Below are 27396 nucleotides of genomic sequence, written 5' to 3' on the forward strand. Positions count from 1 at the left end.
AAAGGAGGAAGACCTCCTTGCAATGAAAGCTACTTAAAGCAACTTCATTAGCACTGTTAAAGGGCTACTCAGTGGCTTCACATCACAGTCACTGCATCTCAAGAGTTACACATCAGAATGTAGAATTTGGGAATGCAGAAATAGTGAGGGAGACACAGCTGTATCATAAATGGCATTTCATCAGTGAAGGCCTGTCATGTGTTCACCGGATTTGACACTCCTAATGGGCCAAAGCTCATCCACTTATTGACCATGAGCAACTGATTAGTCATTAATATGCCACATCGGAGACTGGAGCACAGAGCTAGGTTGGGTCAATCGTCTCACTTAAACTTTAGCATCCCATGCAGGGCTCAAGATGTTACATATCTGCGATGCCATATTGGTCACCTTGATATGTGTCTCAGGGACAAGGCAGCAAGTAGGGCAGCAAAAACTATGGACCCTTACAGTTTCCAAATGTTTCATCTTCTGAGCTTTTCTTTCTTGCCCCTTGAATCATTAATGTCTTCAACGTTTCCTTTCAGAATGAAAGCAAAAGCACATATGGATCCTGGGCTCAATGCTGCCTTTGTCAGGGTCCTAATGCAATGGAGGAGGCGAAGGAGGAATAGGTGACCCTGTGCACAGCTCCAGCAGGAGGGCCATGGTCAAGTGGAGCCAGACCATGAACAGGAGGGTCAGGAGGAGAGACCCAGACATTGGAGGCGAATCGCCAGACTTAGGGTTTATCGTCCAAGAGTCTCCCATTTACAAATGAGTGAGAGGCAATGCCATGCACATCTGTGCTTTTCCTGAGATCTAGTACATCACATATGCCACATTCTTTGTGAAGACTTGACACCATGTGGAGTTGGAGGATATTCCCTGCCAGAGGCTTTGAAGATGACCACTGCACTCAATTTCTTGGCCTCTGGTTTTTTCCAAGAATCAACAGCCTAGCTGGCTGTGGCATCTCTCAGTCCACAACACATCTATACATAAAGGAGGTCACGGATGCCCTTTACAGGAAGGCCCATCATTCTGTCAGGTTTGCTCTGGACGAAGATAGCCAGGCTGCGAGATCCATCTCAGGCTTCCCTAGATTGCAGGGTGCAATAGCCTGCACCCATGTGGCTATACAGGCTCCATGGCAGCAGGCCCTAATGTTTATAAACCACAAGGGCTATCGTTCCATCAATGTACAACTGGTGTGTGATCACCGAAGCACGTACTGCACGTTTGTGCATGGTACCCTGGGAGTTGCTATGACTCCTACATCCTGAGTCACTCCCAGGTGCCTGAGATTTGTGAGGGGCCATTACATCAGGGATGGCTGCTTGCGGATTAGGGGTCCCCAATGAAACACTGGCTGATAACACTGGTGCATTGCCCTCAGAATTCAAGGAGAGGTACAACGCTGCTCACAGCTCCACACACTCCCTTATAGAGCAGACCATAGGACTTCTGAAGATGCATTTCAGATGCTTGGACCACTCAGGTAGCTCACTCCAATACACTCCCCATAGGGATTCCCGCATCATCGCAGTGTGTTGCACCCTTCACAATCTGGCAAAGCAAAGAGGTGACCCCCTGCCAGAGAATGACCTGGAGGAGGATGAGAGCTCATTGGAGGATGAAGATTTGGAGGCCCAGGAACCTCAGGAGGCTGCTAGGGTCAGTATGAGCACGATCACGCCATGGAGGAAGGAAGATGTGGGAGACGTGCCTGTGATACATTAATTGCTGACAGGTTCCAGAAAGAGTAAAGTGAAGTGAGGGAATATGGCCACATCTCTCCTAGCCCTCAATGCCATCTTCTTTCAACTCAGGGGACGTCCACCCACATGCAGAGAGAACGTGTCCTGCATTCACACTTGCATGTTCTGGCCTCATGAATTGCCAGGCCATGGTCTTTGCTTTGGTCCGTGGGGCCCTGTGAGTGATCTCACTCTGGGAACTGAGAGCTGACTTAGGAACAAGAGCAATGCAAGAGAAGACTTGAAGCCTTCGCCACCATCTAATGATGCAAACCCTGCTGCAACTGAGATGTGGACATGACTAGAGACCTCCTCCTCCCGTGCTTTTCTTCTCTTCTGCCACTACCATTGAGGAGACACAAATGCTGCTAGAATATCAATGCTGATGAGCTGTCCTCACTCAATGGTGTTCTTTGAGGAAGAAACGCTTAAAACACACACTTCAAATAAAGATTTAAACACATCCCCCTGACATCACACAAAGGGTGTGGAGACTAATTCACCTGAGGCTGACATCACAGCAATGTGAATCTCACAGTGGGACACTATCACTGTGTGGGAGGAAGGCTAAACCTCAAAATAAGTGGACTCCAAAGTACAAAATCACAATGCCTTCAGTTGACAGGAACATTCATATAACCATCAAATGTATTCACAAAAGTGCAATTTAGATACATGTATAGCGCACCTGTGACCCAAAAGTGACATCAATTTTTCTTAACTTTCCCAACTCTAGTGCTATGCCTGGGTGCAGCCCCGACATCCATTGCAGACCTGGAGGCAGCCTGCTGACTGCTACGTCCTGATGTCTGTGATGACCTTGGCGGACATCCTCTGGTGGCCCGTGGCTTGAGGGCCCCGGCCTCATAAGGGTCACCTGTTCAGGGGCAGAAGTGCCCTCAGTGGCCTGGAAGCTGGAGTGGATGAGGTCACAGGCAGAAGGGCTGTGAGCAGCTGCACATCCTTGGAGTGTCCTGAGAGGAGGCCCCCGGGGTGTCCAGCTGACGCCCATCCTCCCTGTGGGTGCCTGAGGGCCCCGCCCTGACTCCTGCAGGAGATGCTGCACCTGGAGGGAGGTCAAGGTGCCTCTTCCCCATGTCACCTACATCCTGATGGTGCCCACCAGGGTGTGTGGCCATGGAGCGCAGGGCCGAGCGCAAATCTGGCAAGACCTGCTGGACCAAGGCCTCCATGGTGGTTACCAGCCTTCCCATAGTGGCCTCGAAGCACTTGCATGTTGGAACCACGACATCAGACAGAACGCGAACGGACTCCTCCACTGTTCACTCTAGTCTATTGCGTGACTGCTGAATCTCTGCCTGACGTTCTGCTGCCTGTCATTGTATCTCTAGCATAGATTTGGCAGCCACTTCCAGAGGCTTATCATTAGCAGCCCTCTGAGTGCTGGAGACCTGGGTTGTCCCTGCCTCTTAATGCTGTGGGGGGCGTGTCAGTGAAGTGTTCCCCAGAAAGTAAGCCCAAGCCTAATCTACATCTGTGTCCCACCAACGTGTGTGTCTCTGAGCTGGTGGGGGTGTGGGAGTGCTGTGACGGTTCTTCTGCAGCTTCACCCTCAGATGAGGTCCAGGGTTCACACTGGTGGTGCTGGACTGGCTTGGGGGCCTTGATGTGCTTGTGCCTAGAAATTAGAAAATAGAGTTTCAGTTAACAGACATGAGCTAGATAAGACTGCACATGACTCACTGTGAACGTCAGGATTTGATGAGGTGATGGAGCTGTGATCCGTAATAGGTTGGTTGGAGAGGCCAATCTCCCTGTCATCCCCAGCCAGCTAGGTTGCAGCCTCCTCAAATTCACTGAGGGTGAGGATGTCGGCCAGCCCTCCCACCAGTTTGTGATCTCTCGCACCTGTTGTGCGCCAGTATGGCCTCTATGAAGAAGACAGAAAGGCATGTGATGGGAAGGGACAGAGCAGAGGTTGGGTGAGATGCATGTTCCGTGTGTGTGGTGAGCCCTCCCCAGAAAGGCCAGAGAACGGAGTGTGAGCGACATGATAGATGGGATGGTGGTGATGTGAATGTCTCAGTGATAGAATGAGTGATGATATGTGTCCCCCGCTAATGGTTGTGTGAGTTCCCTAAAGAGAGTAGCCGTTTGAGTTCCTGATGCCATGATGAGAGTTTGATATTGGAGGGAGTTGAAGGATAACTTACCCTGGCGGAGCGGATGAGGTCATTCATTCTCTTCCTGCATTGGGTGGCACTTCGGGCACGGATGCCTACGCTGCTACGGTGTCCCAGGCCCGAGAGGTGAGGCTGCTGTTCTTCCTTCAGCCATCTGTGTGGTTGTTCCTGCACCCCCGGACCAAGGCCTGGAGAGCCTGGTGGGTGAAGCTGGGTGCAGGCTTCCTGCTGAGGCTCTCGGCTTTTCTCTTATGGGTTGCAGACATCTCTGGTGGGCTGGAGAGATTGAGATTGTGTGTTGGACTGGTGCTTAAATATGGCGCCCGAACCTTCGAACCCATCAGCTGACGGCAGGCGGACAAATCAGCTCCCAACCTGTCAGGTGATTCACGCCTCTCCATAATTAACAAGGCTCCAAGCGCAGAATCGGGCACAGTTGGCACCATTACAGATGGCAGGCTGGGCGCTGCTGAAACCGCCCACCATCGCACTTAGTTTCATTTTGGGAGAATTCCACCCATTGTTTCTGTGTTGAGTTTGATTCCAGCTACAATGTCAATGGCCTGTGTGCATCATTGAAACAAAAAACAAGACATGGTGTCAGAAGTAAATTAAATGCAATGAATGAGGTTCTGAAACCACCGACAGAGCTCAGTTTGGAAGGAAATCTCACCGAAAACTGGAGGAGGTTCCAATTTGAGCTGTACCTCACAGCGACGGGCAGTGATCAAAAAGACCCTCAGGTACAGTCTTCCATCTTTCTTCCCGTAGCAGGGGAAACAGCCCTTGAAGTCTATAACACATTCACATTTGAAAGTGATGAGAAACGAAATGACTTGAAATAAATAATGGAAAAACTTGAAACCTACTGCGGCCCCAAGAAAAACATCACATATAAAAGATATTGATTTTTACGTGCATGCAAGGCAATGACAACATTAGTCAGTGCGTAACTCAGCTGAGAAAATGAGCCAAATTGTGTGAATTTGGAGAGCTTGAAGAATCACTCATCCAAGATAGAATAATTTGTGGAATTGCAAATGATACTCTGAGACAATGGCTTTTGAGAGAAGTCGATCTCTCGCTGGAGAATGCAATAAATATCTGCAGAGTGGCGCAGACAGCAAAATTCCAAATTAAAGAGATGACAGAAGATGTTAAGCTGCACATGGTCAAGCAGTTAGATGAAGTTAAAAAGAAACAGCACTAGGAAAGAACAAAGAGACAGTCTGAACGTTAAAAGAACAAAACTGCTACTAAAACATTTAAATGCAGCCAATACAGAACAGAGCATTTATCACGCAGTTATTCAGCCTACGGAAAGCAGTGTAAGAACTGTGATAAACTAAATCAGTTCACTAAGATGTGTAAGTTAAAGAAAGTGCACACGATTGCAGATGGTGACACAGACACTGAAACTGAACTTTTCATTGGTACAGTAACAACAAATTCCAAAGAAGACGAATGGGAGGTTGATTTTAAAATTGCCAACATAATGGTGAATTTCAAGCTTGACACAGGTGCACAAGCAAATGCCATTCCTAAAAGTATTGTAAGATAAGCAAAGAAAAACAGCTAACTAAAACAAAAGTGAAGCAGTCTACTTATACAGGTGAAAAAAATTGCAGTAGAAGGCAAGTGTACACTTAAAGTGAACTCAAGCACTTCCATTCATAGTGGTGAAAACTGATGCATAACCCATTCTCGGAATCCAAGCTTGTGAAAAACCGAAGTTAATCAAGAGAATAATGACTGTCACCACTGATGACATCTTGAGCAAGTATAAAGATGTGTTCCAGGGGATTGGTTGCCTAAAAGGAGAACACACCATCAAGATTGACAAAACTGTGACACCCAAAGTACACCCGCCCAGGAAAATACCAGTAATGCTGAGAGACCGACTGAAAGCAGAGTTAGACAGAATGGGGAAACTTCATATCATCATGAAAATGGAAGAACCGACAAAGTGGGTTAATCCAATTGTAATTGTAGAAAAATCAGATGGGAATCTGCGAGTCTGTCTGGATCCCAGAGACCTAAACCAGGCGTACAAAGACAGCATTACCAGCTGCCCACAGTAGAAGAGATCACGTGTAAGCTAGCTGATGCTAAATACTATTCAGTCTTGGATGTGAGTTCGGGCTTCTGGCAGGTCAAGCTGGATGAATGCAGCTCTTATCTCTGTATCTTCAACCATACAGGCAATACAGGTTTTTACTCTTACCTTTTGGTACTAATTCAGCTCCAGAGGTGTTCCACAGAACAGTGAAGCAGCTATTTGAAGGATTAGAATGTGTGGAAACCTATATCGATGATGTTCTGGTCTGGGGAGCCTTGCGAGAAGAACATGACCACAGACTGAGGCAGGTGCTGGGCAGAGCTAGAGAAAGGAACCTCAAGTTGAAGAAGGAAAAATGCAAAATAGGTCTTCATGAAATCAAGTACTTGGGACGTGTGCTAACAAATGAGGGACTGAAGCCGGATCTGAGTAAAATTGAAGCAGTCGTGAACATGTCACCCCCAGAATATAAGAAATACTTGCAGAGGTTTTTGGGAATGGTGACCTATCTTGGGAAATTCATTCTGAACATGTCAGACCTGACAGCACCTCTCAGAGAATTGCTACAAAGTGATGTGAAATGACACTGGGAACAAAGTCACTAGGAAGCTTTGACCAGTCTGAAGAGAACACTGACCCAGGCACCAGTGTTAAGCTATTACGATGTCAGGCAACTGGTCAAGATCTCAGTGGACACTTCAAAGACTGACCTGGGAGCTGTTCTCTTGCAAAAGCGAGGCACCAGTGGCATACGCTTCAAAGGCAATGACTGAAACACAGCAGCGATATGCCCCAATAGAGAAAGAAATTCTAGCAGTTGTGTTTGGCCTAGAACGCTTCCACCAGTTTGTCCATGGCAAAGATGTGGAGGTAGAGCCTGATCATAAGCCTTTGGAAGCTATACTTAAAAAAACCCTGAACTGTGCACCCAAGAATCCAAAGATTACTAATGCCACTGCAGAAGTACCAGGTCAGAGTTAAATACAAGCCAGGCAAAGAAATATACATCGCAGACACTCTGTCACATGCATACCTACCCATCACGGAGGAAAAGGATAAAGAAACAGAGGGTCACATGCTGACAAAGAACTTACTTGTGGTTATAACCAAACTGGATGAGATCAGGGAAGCGACCAAGAACAACGCCAACCTGAGAAAACTGCAGCAGATTGTGAAAACCCACTGTTCCACACAATGGAGCGGAGTTCCTTCTGCTGTACAAAAGTACTGGAACTTTCGTGAGGAACTTCATGTAGCAGAAGGAATACTTTTCAAGCGAGAAAAGATCGTAATTCCTGCAGCACCCAGGAAAGAAATGCTGCAGCACATCCATGAAAGACACTTCATCATAGAAACATGCAGGAGGAGAGGTTGAGATGTAATGTATTGGCCTGGAATGAGAGCACAAATTGGGGAAATGATGAATACTTGTGCAGTGTGCCAAAAGTACAGTAGTCACAACAAAAAGAACCACTTCAATCACATACTGTTTGAGAGAGGCCCTGGCAGAAAATTGGAGTGGACTTGTTCACATTTGACAACAGTGAGTACCTACTAGCAGTAGATTATTACTCAAGGTTTTTTAAGTCTGTGCTGCTGAGAAATGATAGTAAGAGCATCACAGTAATAAGTCATTTAAAATCAATTTTTTCTCGCCATGGCAAACCTGAAGTGCTCATCTCAGATAACGGTCCACAATTCTCAGGCACTGAGTTTCGCAAATTTGCACAGGGATGGAAGTTTTGCCACATTACGTCAAGTTCCAAATATCCACAATCCAATGGAATGGTGGACCCTACCATGCAGACCTTAAAACACCTGTTGAAGAAGGCAAAGGCGGCGGAAGAGATCCCTACCAGGCTCTGCTGGATTTCAGGAATACTCCATTAGAGGGCATTTGATCATCTCCAGCACAGCTCCTGATGGGGAGAAGACTAAGAACTAAGCTTCCAACTGCACCCCAACTGTTGTTTCCACAGCCAGTGACCTACAGTATGCAGGACCTGCTCAAACTGAGACAGCAGAAGCAAAAACAGTACTTTGATCAAGATGCCTGACCTCTGCCTGACCTGAACATGGGAGAGACAGTGAGGATTCAGCATGAAGGGATCTGGAATCCTGCTGTTGTTGCAGGAATCACAGGAGAACCAAAGTCTTACACAGTGCAGACTCCAAACGGACAACAGCACATGAGAAACCGGAAATTCTTACGGAAAACAAATGAAACGCAACCCTGCTCTGAACCAGAAAGAGTAGCTGAAGATTAAAAACCAGAATGCACCAGTGAAGCAAAAGATAACCAGACAAAGCCTGAGAGTCCTGAAAACTATCCAAGGGGTGATAGTAACGCAGAGCTGGAGAAGACCCCTTGTCCTTCAAAATCACCTCTGTTACCATTCAGAACATCCAGTGGAAGAATTGTGAAAAAAAATACAGAGACAAAGAGATGAGTAAAGGACAAAACAGACTGATCAAAACAGAATGAGAAAGAATAGGTAAGAGACTTTGAGTACTTGAGTTGTATAAAAGTTTTTTTTTTAAAAAGGGAAATGTCATGATAATAGTTGATTGTGGTAGTGGTAGCGTTAGATACCAAACGGTACTCTGCACTAGAGATAGTGTCACCTGACCTGGGTTTGAAGGTTAGATAGCACATGTTGAAACCTGTCTTGATAGAATTCAGTTACTGCAGATATGTGTTTATGTTAGGAAAATATGTTATAAATAAAGTTAGCTCAGCTACAATGTTGACAGCCTGTGTGCATCATTGAAACAAAAAACAAGACAGTGATGACTGAGTTGATAGTACTACACATGAGACATACCTTGGTCGATTTGCTAATCACAAGCAGGTTGCGATAAACATCTGACAGCCGCTGAGCCCCCTGGGAAGCATATGAATCCCGAAAGGCAAATCAGTACAGATGGTATGGGACACCGGAGTTAACCCCGCCGATGGCATGCTGGGGGAAGGTGAACTCCGCAACTGTGAGGAACAGGAGATTAGTCGAGTAAAAGACATAGCCATGAGTAACACTGATGAGGAGTTGTTTGTAGATGGGTCACGGAGATAAGTAGACGGCAAGGCTAGAACCAGGTGGGCAGTGGTTAGATCCCATGGCAACACAGTAGCCTAAGGAGGAATGAAACCCACGGACTCAGCTCAGGTCACAGAACTTGTAGCTTAACAGAAGCCCTAAGATTAGGGAAAGGAAAGCGGATAAACGTATACTCAGAGAATGGGTATGTATTTGCAGTAGTGCACGATTACATGGTTGCCTGGATCACCTATTACCTTGTTGGGGAAGGCACATATAACACAAGGAGATAGTTAGGAACCTCATGGAGGCAGTAGGGCTACCTAAGGAGGTAGCAATAGTAAAAGTTAAAGCCCACCAGAAAACCACCACCCCAGTACAGCAGGGAAACACGTGGGCAGATCAGGCAGCTAGGCAAGCAGCTAATGCAGAAATGCCTGTAAATGCAGCCTGACAGGAGAGGGAGGAGGAACCCAACCTGGCGGACAGCTACGAGAGCATCAAAAAAGGAGGAGAAAATGTGGGAAGGTAAAGGGGCAACAAAGGGACACAATGGGATATATAGGAAAGAAGGACGGGTAGTAGCACCCGAATGTGTGCACCAGGGTTTACGAGAACTCTACCACAGGACAGCCCACAGGGTAGAAACGCAACCACTGAATTATTGCAATGAAACTGGTGGTGGCCAGTACTGGGTCAGGTTGTTGCAAAGTATCGCCACAGCTTAACACGTGCGCAACACAACCCAGGGAAACCCACCAAGGTAAAGATGGGATATCAGGAGCGCCCCAAGGGTCCATGGGAAAATATACAAATTGACTTTATGGGACCCTTACCATTTGGAGGAAGAACCTATTGCCTCGTTCTAATAGACCAATTCATGTGATGGGTAGAGGCATTCCTGACAAGGGACTGCATTGCCAACACCGTCGCAAGAATCCTAGCGGAAGAAGTAATACCCAAATGGGGCGTACCCTTACAAATAGACAGCAGTCAGGGCCACATTTTACCAGCAAGGCCATGAAAGAGGCATGTTGGCTATTAGTGGTCAAACAGAAATTTCACATACCCTACCATCCCCAAAGCTCGGGAATGGTGGAGCGAATGCACTGGACACTTAAGGCAGCCATAAGCAAAGCAATAGCCGAGATGGGTAGATGCACTACCCGCCATATTAATGCGACTCAGAGCGTTACCAAACTGGGCTATGGGTATCACCCCACACGAGCTTATGACAGGGAGAGCAATGCAGTTCCCAGGTGGAATACTGATGGGTGGTGGTGACATAAGATCTACTAAAGATGCAGTTAAGAGTTACTTGAAGTTACTGTGCCAACAGCTGCAAACCTTTAGACAGAACGTAAGGCAACAACAAGGCATAGAGGACCTGAATATGGAGGCCGGGGACAAGGGAGACCTGGAGATACTAAAGGTGGCAGCCAGGTAATGGTTAAAGTATTTCCAGAGAAGCCAGGATGTCAAGCAAGGTGGAACGGACCCTATGACATTATGATGACTAGTGAAATATGTGGCTGCATATACGACAGAGGTAGAAGAAGGTGGAAGCACTGGTCTCAAGTAAAAACATTTGACAGCTAATTTGTTTGTTCCACAGGGAGGCCAAGACCAGGATGGATTCTAGAAACTAACTATATAATTGCAAGTTGAAACATGGGCCACTACACATGGATTGGGATATGTGTCGTTCTACTGGCCTCAACAACACCTACGTGTGCTTACAGAAGGTTCAGGGGAGGAATGACTTATTCAAATTCAGGGGGAAATACATCCCCTTTGCGACACTCCAAAATGATAGTGCCACCGGAGCACTACAAAATAACAAGGTTAAACTGGTAACTGCTTTGATGGCGACACTCTCTGCTTTTTATGTCCCGATGGATATCAAAGAGTAACCTCCTTTCTCTGAGGCATTGTGGCCTTCATTAATTCATTAATGGTCTGTGCATGATCCTCCAACACAGTTGCCAAGGCCTGCACCATCCGGTGATTTAACCATATATATTCCAGCGAAAATTCGCAAATAACCCCCACTCATTATAGTATTTGTGTGGTAGCAAAACCAGGCATGAGTGAAGAAAGGAATGAAAGACAGGCACTGAAGGCCTGTAGAGTAGATGACTGCCCCTGACATAGCGCTGAACCCGCCTGCCAGATCTGCTGCCTTCCAAATCCCTCCTGGAGGCACGCCTGCCTATTCAGTGGGAAGGACCACAGGAGAAGACTTTACTGGTCCTCTCAGCCCCTCATCCTAGGACCAGCCAGCCTCCTATCACCTCACTATCCTGCACAATGGGCCCGAGTGGACAGATGGTGTTACCCTGCCCGGAAATAAGCCCAGGACCTGAAAATAGATTGGTATTAATAAAGGAGGATAAGGTTTTATACAATAATGTACGCCATGAACTGGTACCCATTGTCCTAAGCATATCAGATATATGCTTACCCCTTCAGTGCTCAATTAGAACTTGGGCACTGCTGAATCAATTGTTGAAACAAGCAGTTCCGTTTAATGGCGAAAGTAAGTGAGACCCCTGCTTCGGAGAAAGGGTGGTAAAAGCGCATTCTGGTTAATGATGCAGCCATACTGTTTAACACAGGCAACTCGGTGGTTAATTCAATTGATTTGGCTTCAGTGGAGTATAAGGTCTGCAAGTTGATTGCCCAACTTAAGAAAATATTAAAGAAGGAACAGGGAGTCCAGACAGACAACTCTGACTTAGACGACGCAGGCCTTGGAACCGTATTGGAGGGTCAGGCACAGACCATTAACAAATTAATTAATGAAGGCCATAATGCCTCATGGAAAGTAGCCCAGAATGATGTCTGCAGTACCTATGGATCATGGGTGCTTGAACAGTTACGAGAGAGTCTGAGGCAAGTACATGAGGGAGAAGTACCCCTGTGGATCACTATTGAACAATTGACCAAACTGTGTAGAAAGACAGGGTCGCACATAACCGGTTGCCAGCTGAAAGGTTTGATATGTGTGTACTCAACTAATGCAGAATGTGTTGTGAAAGATGGTATGTTGCTCAGTCTGGTCTTGGCAATCCCTGTGTTAACAGAACTTACACCAGGAAGAACATTATATAGAGTAGAAAATCTAGGAATAATTAGAGGAAATTATTATGAGAAACATCACGATGTGTTATATGCAGTAAAATAGAGGTGAACATGTACCACCCTGGATGGGTGTATTGTAGAGTCCTCCACAGTAGTGTGCCCCCATCTGATACTCAAGATGGAAAAGGCCAGGTGTGGATTTAACACAACAGCTTACAACGGAGGCCATATGGGCCACATTGCGGTCCACTGGAATATGGTGTCCTCTATATTGGGGACACCAAATGCAGGCTGGGTGACCGCTTTGCGGAACACCTTCGGTATGTCCGCAAGCATGTCCCAGATCTTCCTGTCGCTTGCCATTTCAACATACCATCCTGCTCTCATGCTCATATGTCCGTCCTTGGCCTGCTGCAATGTTCCAGTGAAGCCCAACGCAAACTGGAGGAACAGCACCTCATCTTCCAATTAGGCACTTTACAGCCTTTCTGACTTAACATTGAGTTCAACAATTTGAGACCATGAGCTCTCTCCCCTATCTTCACCCCTTTTTTAATCCCTTTATTATATTTATTTTTGTTTTTTATCTATTTATTTTTATTTTCATTTTAAAAATTAATTTATTCATTGTTTTATCCCTTTTTTATCCTCTTTTTTTATCCCTTTTTCTATCCTTTTTTTCCCCAACCAAGGCCTCTCCTCCCCACCCCAAAAAGGCCATCTGTTACTTGTTCCATGTTGTTCTTTCACAGAGTGCTTACTCTTGTTCTGCTATTTATACATTCTGCTTTCTTACCTTAATGCCACTATCAGCACCTTTTTAGCCCTTACCACTACCATTAACACTCCCTTTGTCTTTTTGTCCACGACATCTTTGTCAGTCTCTCCTCAGCCCTTACCTATCACTGGCCTTCTATCCACCTTCACCTGCTGCAATCCCCCCTTAAACAGTATAAACTTCATCACATTTCTACTTCTCTTTAGCTTTGAAGAAGGATCATATGGATTTGAAACGTTAACTCTGTTTCTCTCTCCACTGATGATGTCAGACCAGTTGAGTTTTTCTAACATTTTCTGGTTTTATTTCAGATTTCCAGCATCCGCAGTACTTTGCTTTTATGGAACCCATCCATGGTGCATATCTGGGCAAAGGGAGATATTGTATCACCATGTCATGATGAGAGTACCTCAGTAGGAATCACCTATGCCCACTGACCAGTCACACAGTGTGCTTGCACCCATAGGCACCAACCCAGGTCTGGAGGCTGGAACTGTGGATATCCACAAGCAGGAGACAGCTTGCATGCATGTTAAGAAAGTTACAAAGGGTTGCCTGACTCAATACATTAACCAATTCTCTTACCCAATTTCCCCTCTACCTGAGCACCTTAGTGCAATTCGAAGGGAACTGGAGAAGGTGCATAGGGCTTATTACAACCTGCAACAGAAGAGCAAGGACATAGATGAAGATATAGACCAGGTGGATACAACCACTTGTTGGAAGGACCTCTAGAATTGGGGCCTCACGTGCAGATCCATCCATGGATCAGGATTATCTCCCAAGTCTTGGTAGTGACCCAGCTGATAATACTGTTGTACCTCACATGCCTCGCGTGTGGTCTGAGGAGACAGTGGAGGGCTCCAAGACTGGCCAAAACTCTAAAATGCTTTAAAGATTGGGGCCACATAGCGAAGGCGACTGCAGCTTGCCAGCTTAGATAGGAACTATGCAGCATATTAATGCTCATTAGCACAACCCCAGCTTGGATTTACTGACTAGCAATATAGTACAGCGTAAGAGGCCATAGGAATGCGATATGGTCACCTCATCCGCCAGCTGACTGCTGGAAAAAGGAAGGTATAGTATTGTGGCTTGGAGCCCAGCTAGTGGACTCTGCCAACAGGAGAGATTGTTGGGGAAAGGAAAGGGTTAAAACACAATCTACTGAAAATAGGAAAAAAATAGCTGCTGATGTAATTTAGTGGTTTAGAAGAAAACAGGGTGATGGACTCTGATGTGTCTGGTGGTGCTATAATGATAAATAAGTATTAATAAGCACAGGATGAAGGATTGCTATATGTAAGATAAAGATAATAAGCAAGGATGCATGTGTCTTTTACCCTATAAATTGTCTGTGACCACTTGTATCCGTGGATCATTGGCTTTCGGGTCAGTATCCCCAGCATATGTTGAATTCTACTTTCTCAGGACTCCGTGTGGTGACTGAACTATCCCACAACAGTTCCAAGTCAGGATGGCGTGTGACTCACAGGGGAACTTGCAGGTGGCGATTTTCCCATGCATCTGCTGCCCTTGTCCTTCTAGGTCGGAAAGGTCACTGGTTTAGAAAGTGCAATAGAAGGAGTCTTGGTGAGTTGCTGCAGTGCATTTTGTAGATGGTACATATTGCTGCCACTGTGCATCAGTGGTGGAGAGGGTGAATATTTAAGATGGTGGATGGGGTGCCAATCAATCAGGCTGCCTTGTCCAGGATGGTCTCAAGCTTCTTGAGTGTTGTTGGAGCTGTGCTCATTGAAGCAAGTGGAGAGTATTCCAACATGCTCTTGACATATGCCTTATAGATGGTGGACAGGCTTTGGAGAGTCAAGAGGTGAGTTATTTGCCTCAGAATTTCCAGCCTCAGACCTTCTCTTGTAGCCATAGTATTTATATGTCCGGTCCAGTTCAGTTTCTGGTCAACGGTAACCCCCAGGCTGTTGATAGTGGAAGGTTCAGTGATGGTAATGCCATTGAATGTCAAGGGGAGATATTAAATTGTCTCTTGTTGGAGATGGTCATTGCCTGGCACTTGTGTAGAATGAATGTTACTTGATACTTATCAGCCCAAGCTTGATTGTTGTCCAGGTCTTCCTGCATATGGACTGCTTCGGTATCTGAGGAGTCGCGAATGCTACTGAACAGTGAGCAATCATCAGTGAACATCTCCACTTCTGACCTTATGGTGGAGGGATGGTCATTGATGAAACAGCTGAAGGTGGTTGGACTTGAGGAACTCCTGCAGAAATGTCCTGATTGACCTCCAACAACCAACAACCACAACCATCTTCCTTTGTGCTAAGTATAACTCCAACCAGTGAAGAGTTTTCCCCAATTCCCATTGACTCCAGTTTTTCCAGGACTCCTTGAAGCCACATGCAGTCAAAGGTGGCCTTGATGTCAAGGGCAGTCACTCTCTCTCCTCTTGAGTTCAGCTCTTTTGTCCATATTTGGAGCATGTATTGAGATCAGGAGCTGAGTTGCTCTGGCAGAACCCAAACTGAGCATCAGAGAGCAGGCTATTGCTGTGTAAGTACCGCTTGATAGCACTGTCAACAACACCATCCATCAGTTTGCTGATGGTCGAGTGGAGGCTGATGGGGTGGTAATTGGTTGGATTGGATTTGTCCTGCTTTTTATGAACAGGACATACTTGAGCAATTTTGCTCATTGTCAGTGTCATAGCTGTACTTGTAGTTTGGCTAGGGGCATGGCTAGTTCTGGAACACAAATCTTCAGTACTTTTGCTGGGATGTTGTCAGGTCCCATAGCCTTTGCAGTATCCAGTGCCTTCAGCCATTTCTTGATATCACGTGGAGTGAATCGAATTGGCTGAAGACTGGCATCTGCAATGCTGGGGACCTCAGGATGAGGCTGAGATGGATCATCCACTTGGCATTTCTGGCTGTGGATTGTAGCAAATGCTTCAGCCTTGTCTTTTGCACTGATGTGCTGGGCTTTGCCATCATTGAGGATGGGGATATTTGTGGAGCCTCCACCTCCTGTTAGTTGTTTAATTGCCCACCACCATTCACAACTGGATGTGGCAGGACTGCAGTGCTTAGACCTGATCCATTTGTTGTAGGATTGCTTAGCTGTCTATCGCTTGCTGCTTCTGCTGTTTGGCATGCATGTAGTCCTGTGCTGTAGCTTCACCATCTTGACATCTCAATTTTTGCCATGCTTTGTGCTGCTCTGGCATGCCCTCCTGCACTCTTCATTGAACCGGTGTTAATCCCTTGGCTTGATGGCAATGGTAGAGTGAGCAATATACCAGGCCATGAGGTTAGATTGCAGTTGAATACAATACTGCTGCTGCTGATGGCCCACAGCGCCTCATGGGTGCCCTGTTTCGAGCTGCCAAACAACTCATTGTTATGCTCAGTGTGAAGACAGGATTTCATCTTTATAAGTACGGTGTGGTGATCACTCTGACGTATACTATCATTGACAAATGCATCTGTAACTGGTAGATTGGTGAGGATGAGATCTAGTAGGTTTTATCCCTCTTGTTCGTTGCCTCACCACCTGCCACAGGCCAAATCTGGTGGATATTTCCTTCAGGACTTGGCTAGTTCAGTCAGTAGTGGTGCTATCGAGCCACTCTTGGTGATGGACTTTGAAGCCCCCCCCCACCCAGAGTACATTCTGCACCCTTTCCACCCGCGGTGCTTCCTCCAAGTGGTGCCCTACATAGAGTACTGATTCATCAGCTGAGGGAGGGTGGTAGAAGGTAATCAGTCGTGGGTTTCCTTGTTCATGTTTGACCTGATACCATGATAATTCATGGGATCCAGGGTCAACGTTCAGGACTCCCAGGGCAACTCCCTCCTGATTGTGTACCACTGTGCCGCCATCTCTGGTTGGTCTGACCTGCCGGTGAGACAGGACTTGCCCAATGGTGGTGATGGTGGTGTCTGGGACATTGTCTGTAAGGTATGATTCTGTGATTATGACAATGTCAGGATATTGCTCTCCCAGTTTTGACACAAGGCCGCAGTTGTTAGTAAGGTGGACTTTGCAGGGTCAACAGGGCTGGGTTTGCCGTTGTTTCTGGTGCCTAGGTTGATGCTGGGTGCTCCACCTGGTCTCATTCCTTTCAGATTTTGTAGCGGTTTGATACAACTGAGTGGCTTGCTTGGCCATTTCAGAGGACATTTAATAGTTAACTGCTGTGAGTCTGCACTCACATGTAGCTCAGACCAGGTAGGTACGGCAGGTTTCCTTCCCTAAAAGGCATTAGTGAGCCAGATGGGATTTTATGAAAATTGATGGTAGTTTCATTACTGAGATTTTCAGATTTTTATTTTTAATTGAATTTATTAATTAGTCTGATCTATTCTGACTTGTGTGAAAACTTTATAGAAGCAAATAATGCTTTTGCACCCCATCCTAATTTTCTTTCCTGCTCTTTTGAACTGGCTTGTGTGTTATAAGCTTTCTCTGTGATTCCACATAAGTTGTTATTGTTTATGTACGAAGCTGTTGAATAATTATTGCCAGATTACTTCACCATGGTGGCCATCATACCACAGCCCTGGTCTTCTTTAACCATAGTCTATTCTTGCTCTCAATGTGCCTCAACCTTCCCTCGATCACTCCTTGACCTTCCTTCACTCCTGGACCCACCCTCGGTCACCTTGATCTTCCCTTGATAAGTCTTGGCCTTCCCTCAATCAGCCTCGACCTTCTCTTAATCACCCTCGACCCTCCTTCAGTTCCCCTCAACCCTCTCTTGATCACCCTTAACCCTCCATTGGTCGCCCTTGATTTACCCTCAATCACTCTTGACCTGTCACATGATACTTCTCAGCCTCCTCTCTTCCAGCAAATAATCCAAGTCATGTCAGACAGCTCCAACTTTCTCAGTTCAACCTTGAAGACTCCCTCACCTGCTCACTCTAGCTTTAACTGGTTGTGCAAATGAAGACCAGTGTTCCTCATGTGCCTCAAATTTAATTGCAAAGGTAACATTTAGCCGCAAAGACATGTGTTCTAATAAGTATTCATTGCATACAGATCCAATACAATTACCTTCCTGCCTTGTGCTGTTGGTCCTGTTTTCAACCCGCAGTCAGGAGAATTTGGCACTTCTATCCCAACATCGGGAACTTGAAACTTTGCTTCCTGGCCTATTTATCACCCCTGTCTGCCTATTTCCTTGTTTCCTTGACCAGCGTTAAATTCTGTCGTTTAGGTTTGAATACTGGAAGTCCCTACCTAATATAGGGTTGCCACCACTGGTTTAAGGTATTCCGGGAGATTTCGTCACCTGGTTTCCTGCACCCAACCACCCTGCTCCACCCTCCTGCTATTGGTTGCCCAACATGTCCAATCTTTGTTTCTTGATTGGATAATTCTTGACTGTCAGTCAAACTGCATTTTCCTATCTCCAATACTTTTATTACTAATAACTGAAAATGTACAAAGAAAATGAAAAAAATTAATGCTCCAATGATTTTTCTTTCTGGTTTCCGGGTTTCAGCAGTGTCTTGGAGATTAATTTCTAATTCCTGAAGACCAAGGGACAATTTCTGATGGCAATCCTAACTGAACGCCATCATGAGAACACTATTGCCACAAGGGCTGCAGCAGTTGAAGAAGGCCATCCAGTGCTTTACAGGGTGATGGCTGCCAGAGGCCATTGATGCCAGACACTGCTACGGTACTATGGGGATGACCTCATTACGTGCGGAGATCCATTGCATTTTGAGATGGAAAAAACCAAATTGCAAGGAAGTGAGAGACCATGGAGGAAGATATGATATCTGACTCTGCTTCCTGAGTCTCAGTTGGTTTGAGGCTGCTGCACATGGGGAAAGGAATCAGCATAGGCTCCTGCTGGTGCTTCACTGAGTTAAGTGCACTGAGGCACAAAACACCAGACATAAAGCCATCCAGTATCGGACAGTGGCCTGGTCAGACTAGCTAAAAACAGGACTATCTGGTAGAACACTGGATGAATTACTACCTTATAATAAATATGGTTTTGACAGGGATAGCCTAATCTTGAGGATCTTTCTTAAAAGCCCCTTGTTGCCTGCCTCAGTTGAGGAGGCTAATTTAGCATCGTCTAAATGGAAACTCTCTCTTTGTTAACATAGGAAGACATAATTTTAAACCATCACCATGATTTTTTTTTGTTTTTATGGTCTAATGTGACAACAATGGGGTGCAATTTTTGGTGGTATAATGATGCATCTCAATGCAAATTGCCCACTCCTGTCAACAGTTTGACCCAAAAGCAAACACTTTGGAAAGATATGGTTAGCATCTCACACTTAAAGAAAGGTTAGTTTTCTCTCACTACATTAAAGAAATGCCTGCACAAGTTACCTTAGTGTGAGAATAGTGAGACTGACTGAAGTAGATTTATGGTGCAGCTGATGAGACTCCAGATGAAAACATTGCGCAATCTGATCCTATATTGACAGAAGCCCCCTCCACGCAGACAGCGAGCGCCTCACTCCCGACAATAGGGGCACTCTTTGCGGCGGATGGAGACACTGCTAGCACAGCGGCAGAGGAACTGAGTACGGCGGCTGTGAGGAGTGAAGCGGCCCGGGGGGGAACGGAGCAGGTAAGGAGCCGGGCCTGACCTGACCCTGGGGGGAACGGGGCCTGACCCGGGAGGCAGAGAGAGGGAGGAACCGGGCCCAGCCGTACCTGACCCGGGAGAGAGAGGGAGGAACCGGACCGGGCCCGGCCCGGGCGGGGGGGAGAGCAGCGGGACCAGGACCAGGACCGGGACCGGCCCCGGCGGGGGGAGAGCAGCGCGGCCCGGGCGGGGGAGAGGCAGGGAGAGCAGCGGGGCTCGGGGTTGGGGGGAGAGAGGGTGGAGCGGCTCTCCAGGGCCCCGGCCTGGGCGCTCCCTCTCTGGCTGCCCCCTCTCTGGCTGCCCCTGTAGATTTGATTTGTGATTTCAGCCCAGTGGGGCGTTTCCGGGCTCCTGACAGGCCCATCCCGCGGCCGGAGCTGAAGAGGGTCTCTGGGCCTGCGGCTTGCTGTGTACTTTGGGTGCGCAGTTCCTTTTTGGTGGGTGCTGGGCGCAGGAGTGGCTTTGTTTCACCCCACTGACTGCATCGAGTATTGTTCAAAGTCGATTGAGTTTTCCCACCAGCCGCCTACACTGACAGGGTTTGTTTTTCGTGGAACCGGTTCTGGTTCGGACATTATCCCTGATTGGGTTAGAAATACCTTCGGATAAAGGTTTCACGAAGATCCAAACAAGAAGAAACAAGTGTTGTGACACGCTAATGTAAGATGTGACATAATCAAACCTGAAAAAACTCAGCTATACATATATAGGAATGGACTACACCGAATGAGAACTGGGAAGATTTTCTGTTAGGAATTCGTCATTACAGAATGACACTTGGTTGAGCATCTCATGTGGTGGTACCTCGAAGGAAATGAGTTAGATTTGTTTTGTTGACATAGGCATAGGGCATGTGGAGGTTGTCGTCTTCGTTATTGTTAATTGTCTAGTTAACCTTGTATAGTGAGAAATTCTCAAATGGACATCATTTTGAAGGCCTGGCAGGGTTTTGTTTATTTTTCTTTTGTATGTAATTTCTGTGAGCAATTATAATACAGAAACATAATTGAGGGGTTTATATTATATCTTTTATACTGCAAGAGCACACCTTTTTTTTCACCTGGACATCAAGATTACAGTCTCTAAATCAGTATAGGCTGATATTGTTTTTGAATCCTTTACTTGCATTGAGAAGGTGACCTAGAGTTCTGATCTTGCTTTTGATATGTCCAGAAAGAGGTAGCTGTATTTGAAGTGGGACAAGGTGTCTCGCCAACTGATATTTCTGACCTTGTCTTTTGGTGAATTATTTGGCCTCTTTGATACCTTCTCCAGTGACATGACTGTAATCAGTAATATGCCAATTAGGAAATTTGGACTCAAGTCCCAGAATTGTAAGCATAAACTTCAACTGTCATATTCTCACTCATTTATTCAGAAAGTAACTTGGCAACAGCTTTGTTATAATTGTTGATCTTTTAAAAATGAGGTGTATTGTTCCTCAGCTGCCTGTTTTCACAGGAGTTGTAAATGATACACTTCATGCCTCAGATAATAAAGGATGGATAAATTCACCTAATTCTGGTGTCTTGATGGGATGATTTTCTATTTGCTGCCAGTAAAGGCCCCTCATGGAATGACTTTTACATGCAAATTAGGAGTAGGCCATTTTGGCAGGATCAATCCTGTTCTAAATGGGCATGGCCTGGTGGCATAAAAACTACCCTTAATTTGACATCAGAATTGGCCAGTAGATAATTGTAATACAGACATGATAATTTTTTTTGAAAGTTGTGTACGTGTGTATTTGACTGCCTGGGAGTCTATGGTGCTGAGACTCGATGTTTGAAATGTAAAGTGTCCCATTTCCCAACACTAACCACCCTGTCCTGGTTGACTAGAAAATGTATTCCAAAAATGGTGAATGGATTTTCCATTTCTGCTGATTTTATTGAGAAATAATTTCTTGATTAATGTCAGGAATTTGTAAAAACGTAACTAGATTAATCTCTTAAAAATGTGGAAATTACATGACAAGTAGGGAAGATCTTGTAGGCAATGTAATGAGGAATGCACTGCATTTTTAATTGAAATGGGAACAGTTTATGACTAAGCTACAGAAAAGAAATCTACACCAAGAACTTCTATTTATAAAGCAGCTTAAACGTAACAAAACTTTCCAAGGCACTTCACAGAAGTATTATAATACTATGCATGACACAGAGCCACTTATTAGGTCAGATGGCCAAAAGCTTGGTCAAAGAGGACTGTTTTAAGAAGTGTTTTGAAGGCAGAAGGTGAGGTGGAGAGGTCTAGGAGGGTATTTCAGAGCAATGACGGAGCAGTTAAAATCGGGGGTGCACAAGAGGCCAGAATTAGAGGAGCGCAAATATCTCAGAGCTGCTGTGGAGTTTGTAGATTACAGAGGTAAGGAGGGGTGAGGCCACGGAGGGACAGTGGAGAGATGTTGGAGGAGGATGTTGTGGTCAACTGTGTCAAAGGCTGCAGATAGGTCAAAAAGAACAAGGAGCGAAAGTTTAATTTCATTACAGTTACATAGAATGTCATTTGTGACTTTGATAACAACTGTTTTGGTACTGTGGAGGGGTGGAAACCTGATTGGAGAGATTCAGATATGGGGTTCCAGGTATAATGAGAATGGATTTGGCGGCAACATGTTCAAGGACTTTGGAGAGGAAAGGGAGGTTGTAGATGGGATGCTAGCTTGCAAGGATGGAGGGATCGAAGGTTAGTTTTTTAGGAGAGTGGTGATGATGGCAGATTTATAGGTGAAAGGGACAAACATCTGAAGAGAGAGAACCATAATCAATATCTGCTAATATGGGGGCCATGAGGGGAGTTGGCTGATTAGTTTGCTGCGAATAGAATTGCAGGAACAGGTGGTGGGTCTCATGGACAAGACGAGCACAGAGAGGGCATGAGGAGAGAGAAACTTGAGAAATACGCAAGTTCAGAACTAGAGCATTGGAGGAAATTTGGCCAGATGGGCTATTAGAATGGAGGGACGCAGCAGAGCCAGCTGATCGGATTGTCCAGATCTTGGTTACCAAGAAGTCCACGAGTTCCTCACACTCATTGGAGGTGAAGATGGAGGGGACAGGGAAGAGGAGTTTAAGAAGACAGTTTGCAGTGGAGGAAAGAAGTCGGGGTTATCAAGCAGGACTTGATAATGTTTTAAGTGGTCCAGCCAGATCTGGCAATGGATGGCTAAGCCAGTTGCCCGTCATATCCTTTCAAGTCTGCATCCTTTGAACTTGGGGAGCGTAGATGAGGGCAGTACCAAGGGAAGTAGCCAAGGTGAGAGAGAGAGTAATGGTTTTTGGAGACTAGGACATCAAAGGTGCAGGTAAGGGCATGGTTGAGTAACAGTTGTGTATATTTAGTACACAGTTACTTTTATACGCAAAAGATGGAAGCATTCCAATATAAATATAATGCCAGAGAATTGTCTGTTTTTCTGCGTGCTGGAGTATGACTATGTAAAATAATTTAAAAACAGAACTGAACAGTACAGAACCAAATTTTTATTAGGATGATAGCCTTGTTTAACTTCAGTGCAGTTTTTGTTTCTTTCATTATCCATCAGCCAGCAGCATCGGTTGGAATGGGGTATTGATATCTCTATTATGGTTACTATGTGACTGAACAGCAGGATCATAAGATGAAGTGACATGAAGGTGGCCCTTACATACATTTGATCTCATCCTACCAGAATACCAATGCCACTGATATCCTATTGTAATTTTTAAAAAATTGACTCAATGAGGCCAGTTATTTTTGAAGTGGATATAGACATATGTTAAAAATGCTACAGATGCTGGAAATCTGAAATAAAACAGATAATTCTGGAAATAACAACATTAGGCAGCACCTGTGGAGAGAGAAAAATGGAGTTCAAATTGATAATGAGCTTTTGTCAAAGCTGGAAGAAATTAGATGTAACATCATTTAAGCAAGTACAGAGGGGAGAGCAAAAGGGAGAGTCTTTGGGGTCGAAGGCAGGAGTGATTAAATGACAGAAGGGGATGATATTGGACAAGTAAACAAAAGATGGATTTAAAGGAGCTACAAATGGCAACAACAGAACTGTTACCAACATCAGTCTGGAAAAAATGGGAGCAGTGGTTATAATGTGAAGTTATTGAAATTAGTGTTAGTCTGGAAGATTGTAAAATGCCTAATTGAGAGATGAGGTGCTGTCCCTGCATGCTTCAGTTGAGCTTTGTATATATTTGTGTTGCTCCCCAGTAATCCTCTAAAATATAATGATGTCGTACACTGTAGTATATTTCCTATTGTGTAGACAATATCAATAATGGTTGTACCCTTATACAGAGTCACAGAATTGTTACAGCACAGAGAGAGGCCATTTGTCCCATCGTGTTTGCGCTGACTCCCTGTATAGCAATTTAGCTAGTGCCACTCCCTACCTCCTCCCCATAGCCCTGCACATTCTCCCTTTTTCAGATAAAAATCCAATTCCCTCTTGAATGCCTCAATTGACCCTGCCTCCACCACACTCAGGCAGCACATTCCAGATCCTAACTATTTGCTGCATGAAAAATAATTTACTCGTGTCACCATTGTATCTTGTGCCGATTACCTTAAATCTGTGGGAACAGTTTTTCCCTATCTTCTCTGTCCAGACCCCTCATGATTTTGAATACCTCTATAAAATCTCACCTCAACCTTCTCTTTTAGGAAAACAGTCCGAACTTCTCCAAACTATTCACATAACTGAAGTTCCTTGTCCTTGACGCCATTCCCTTGAATTGTGTACATTAATTGCTTTGTGCTACTTTCTCATTGTTCACAAATTTACCACTTTAAAGGAACCAGTTATTTGCAAGAAAAGTTTGTGAGAGGCAATATGTATATCAAGGTTTTTAATTTTAGGTGCTTCATCAAGAAGGTGCATGGGAAGAAGTTTAAAAAGGACTAGTTATCATAATAGATTAACACAATACTTTCATATCTTGCATTTGGGTTTGAATCTAGGCCAGAGTGATGGAAAACAAATCTTCGCATTGCGAGCTGTAACTGAAATGAATTTGGGCAGTTTCAATCCATTCTTGCTGGACATGTGTGTAAAACTGTCAGGATGCATAATTTATTGCAGAGGCTTTGCAGATAGCTGGTATTGGAATTTAAAGAAACACATTGATGATGTATGGAGTGTTTTTCTGAAGTTAAGCCATATTATTGGGGCAGCTTATGTAAAGTAGGCTTTACTCTGCATCTGGGAGATGGTAGCGTAGTGGTAATGTCACTGGACTAGTAATCCCAAGCTAATATTCTGGGGACACTGGTTCAAATCCCATCATGGCAGCTAGTGGAATTTAAATTCGATTAGTAAATCTGGAACTTAAAGCTAGTCTCAGTAATGGTGAGCATGAAATTATTGTCGATTGCCGTAAAAGTCCAATTAGTTCATTAATGTCCTTTAGGGGAGGAAATCTGCCATCCTTACTTGGCCTGGCCTACATGTGACTCCAGGCCCTCAGCAATGTGGTTGACTCTTAACTGCCCTCTGAAATGGTCTCGAAAGCCACTCAGTTCAGGGGCAATTAGGGATGGACAACATCTGACTGCGACTGACTGGATTGCTCCATAAAGAGCTGGCATAGGCATGATGGACTGAATGGCCACCTTCTGTACCATAACTGATAATGACTCAACACTCTAGTTGAGACTGAACCAGTGTTCAGAAAGACCAGATGCCCCTCTTTTGCGTCAAGGTATGAAACCTATCACTTGATTTTCAATCGGTTTTGGCCTGGGCCTTTTTCCCCTCAGGGCAGAATTAGCCTGATCATACCATCCCCCATTCAGAACATTCTGTTTTACTTTAATTTAAAAGAGATATTCTAATGTTATGAATGTGGCACTTGATGCCTTTAGAAAATTTTTGCATTCCCTTTTATGTCATCTGCCAATCTCTTCTCATACTCTTTGCCTGTCTTATTTCATTTTTCACTTACCCTCTATATTCAGCCTGATCCTCATTTGTATTATCAACTCGATATCTACTGTAAACATCTTTTTTCTGCTTCATCTTGCTCTCTCTATCTCGTCACCCAGGGAACTCTGGCTTTAGTTGCCCTACCTTTTTCCCTTGTGGGAACGTGTCTCAACTTGTACCTGAACCATCCCCCCTTTAAAGGCAGCCCATTGTTCCACTAAAATTTTACCTGCCAACTTTGATTCTAATTTACCTAGACCAGACATGTTCTCATCGCACTGAAATTGCCCTCCCCCCCAGTTAACTATTTTCACCCTTGATTGCGCCATGTCTTTTTCCATTACTAACCTAAACCATATGATCACCATTCCCTAAACAATCCCCCACTGACACTAGATCCACCTCATTCCGGAGAACCAGATCGCGCAATGCCTCCTTCCCCACGATCAAGGAAGTTCTCTTGAACATGCTTAAAAAATTCTTACCCCTCTCTGCCCTTGGATATGAGGGCTATAATGAGCTTGTACAAAAGAGGAGTTGAGGCCTGGGGCAGATCAGCCATGATCTTATTTAATGGCGGGGCAGATGATTTCCAGCATCCACAGTATTTTGCCTTTTATTATAGTAACCTAATGGTACCTTTCTTGTTCCTTGACTGTAACCAAATAGATTCTGTCCTTGACCCCTCCAGGATACCCTCTCTCCAGCACTGTAATACTCTCAACCAATGCTACCACTCCTCCTTTCTTTCCTTCTCTGGCTTTTCTGAACACCTTGTACCCAAGAATATTTAGTACCTGCTCCTGCCCTTTTTTGAGCCAGATCTCTGTTGTTGCCAGGACATCATATTCCTATGTGATTATCTGCAGCTGCAGCTTGCCAAACTTCTTTACCATGCTTTGTGTTAATACGTTCATTTACTGGAAACCTAATTTAAACTATATATTATTCTCCCTTACTCTGACCCCAATTGTTACCTTACTACTTCTTGCAATGTTACGATCTGTCTCTCCTAATCCTTTATGCACTTTGTTTCTCCTTTCTAAAGCCATATCCTGGTTCCCTTGCCCCTGCCAGGTTAGTTTAAACCCACTGCAGGAGCACTAGCAAATTGCTGCACTAGGACATTGGTCCTAGCCCTATTGAGGTGCTACCTGTCCAGCCTGTACAGGTCCTGCCTCCCCCCAGGACAGATTCCAATGTTCCAGGAGTCTAAAGTCCTCCCTCCTGCACCACCTCTCCCGCCACACGCTCATCTGCTGTATCCTATTTCTATATTCACTAGTAATCCTGAGAGTACTATCTTTGAGGTCCTGCTTGCTGTGTTCCTTCCCAGCTCTCAAATCTGCCTGCAGGACACGATCTGTCTTTCTATCTATGTCGTCGGTACCAATATGGGCCATGACCCCTGGCTGTTCACACACACACACACACACACAAACAACTCATGTGTTCTGCAGCTGATCAGTGATATCCTTAACCTTGGCACCAGGGAGGCAACATACCATCCTGGAATCACATCTCCGTCTGCAGAAATGCCTGCCTGTCCTCCCAACTATAGAATCCCCTCTATCATTATTGCTTTCCCAATCTTCCTCCTGCCTCCCTGTGCAGCTGAGCCACCTGAGCTGCTGTTTATTTGTCTGTGACTGCACTCCCCAGATGAAATAATACTTTCATCAGTATTCAGAGCTGAATTCTGGTTGGAGAGTAAGATGCACTCAAGCCACTTTTACCTGGTCCTCATGGGCTGTCTAGCAGTCATGCATTCCCTCACTGCTTGCACACCCTTAAGTTGTGGGGTGATGACATGCAGAAATGTGCTATCCAGGTAGTTCTCAGTTTCATGGATGCACGGAAACCCAGAGCTCGAGATCTCCAGCTGATGACTCTTCTTGCACATGTGTTTGTCTAGGACATGAGAAGGATCCTGGAGTTCTCACATGGCATAGCATGTGCATTCCATGAAACAGGTGCCCTGCCATCCCTCTATTTATTAGAATAACTAAATTTGACAAATAAACTAAAGACAA

The 27396-nt window shown here is 45.2% G+C and overlaps 1 protein-coding gene across 2 annotated transcripts in view; it reads left to right on the forward strand.

Annotated features, from left to right (window-relative positions):
* Positions 1–19304: 19304 nt before the first annotated feature.
* rab5b (RAB5B, member RAS oncogene family) overlaps positions 19305–27396 on the forward strand; it is a 67514-nt gene continuing 59422 nt past the window's right edge. The window contains exon 1 of one of the 2 annotated variants that reach the window (XM_078551791.1): positions 19305–19422. The gene's annotated coding sequence lies outside the window, so the exon portion shown is untranslated. The remainder of the gene's footprint in view (positions 19423–27396) is intronic. The other variant, XM_078551792.1, reaches the window with a different exon arrangement.

The sequence above is a fragment of the Cetorhinus maximus genome, chromosome 11 (genome assembly GCF_964194155.1).
Source record: "Cetorhinus maximus chromosome 11, sCetMax3.hap1.1, whole genome shotgun sequence".
NCBI classification, from domain to species: Eukaryota; Metazoa; Chordata; class Chondrichthyes; order Lamniformes; family Cetorhinidae; genus Cetorhinus; species Cetorhinus maximus.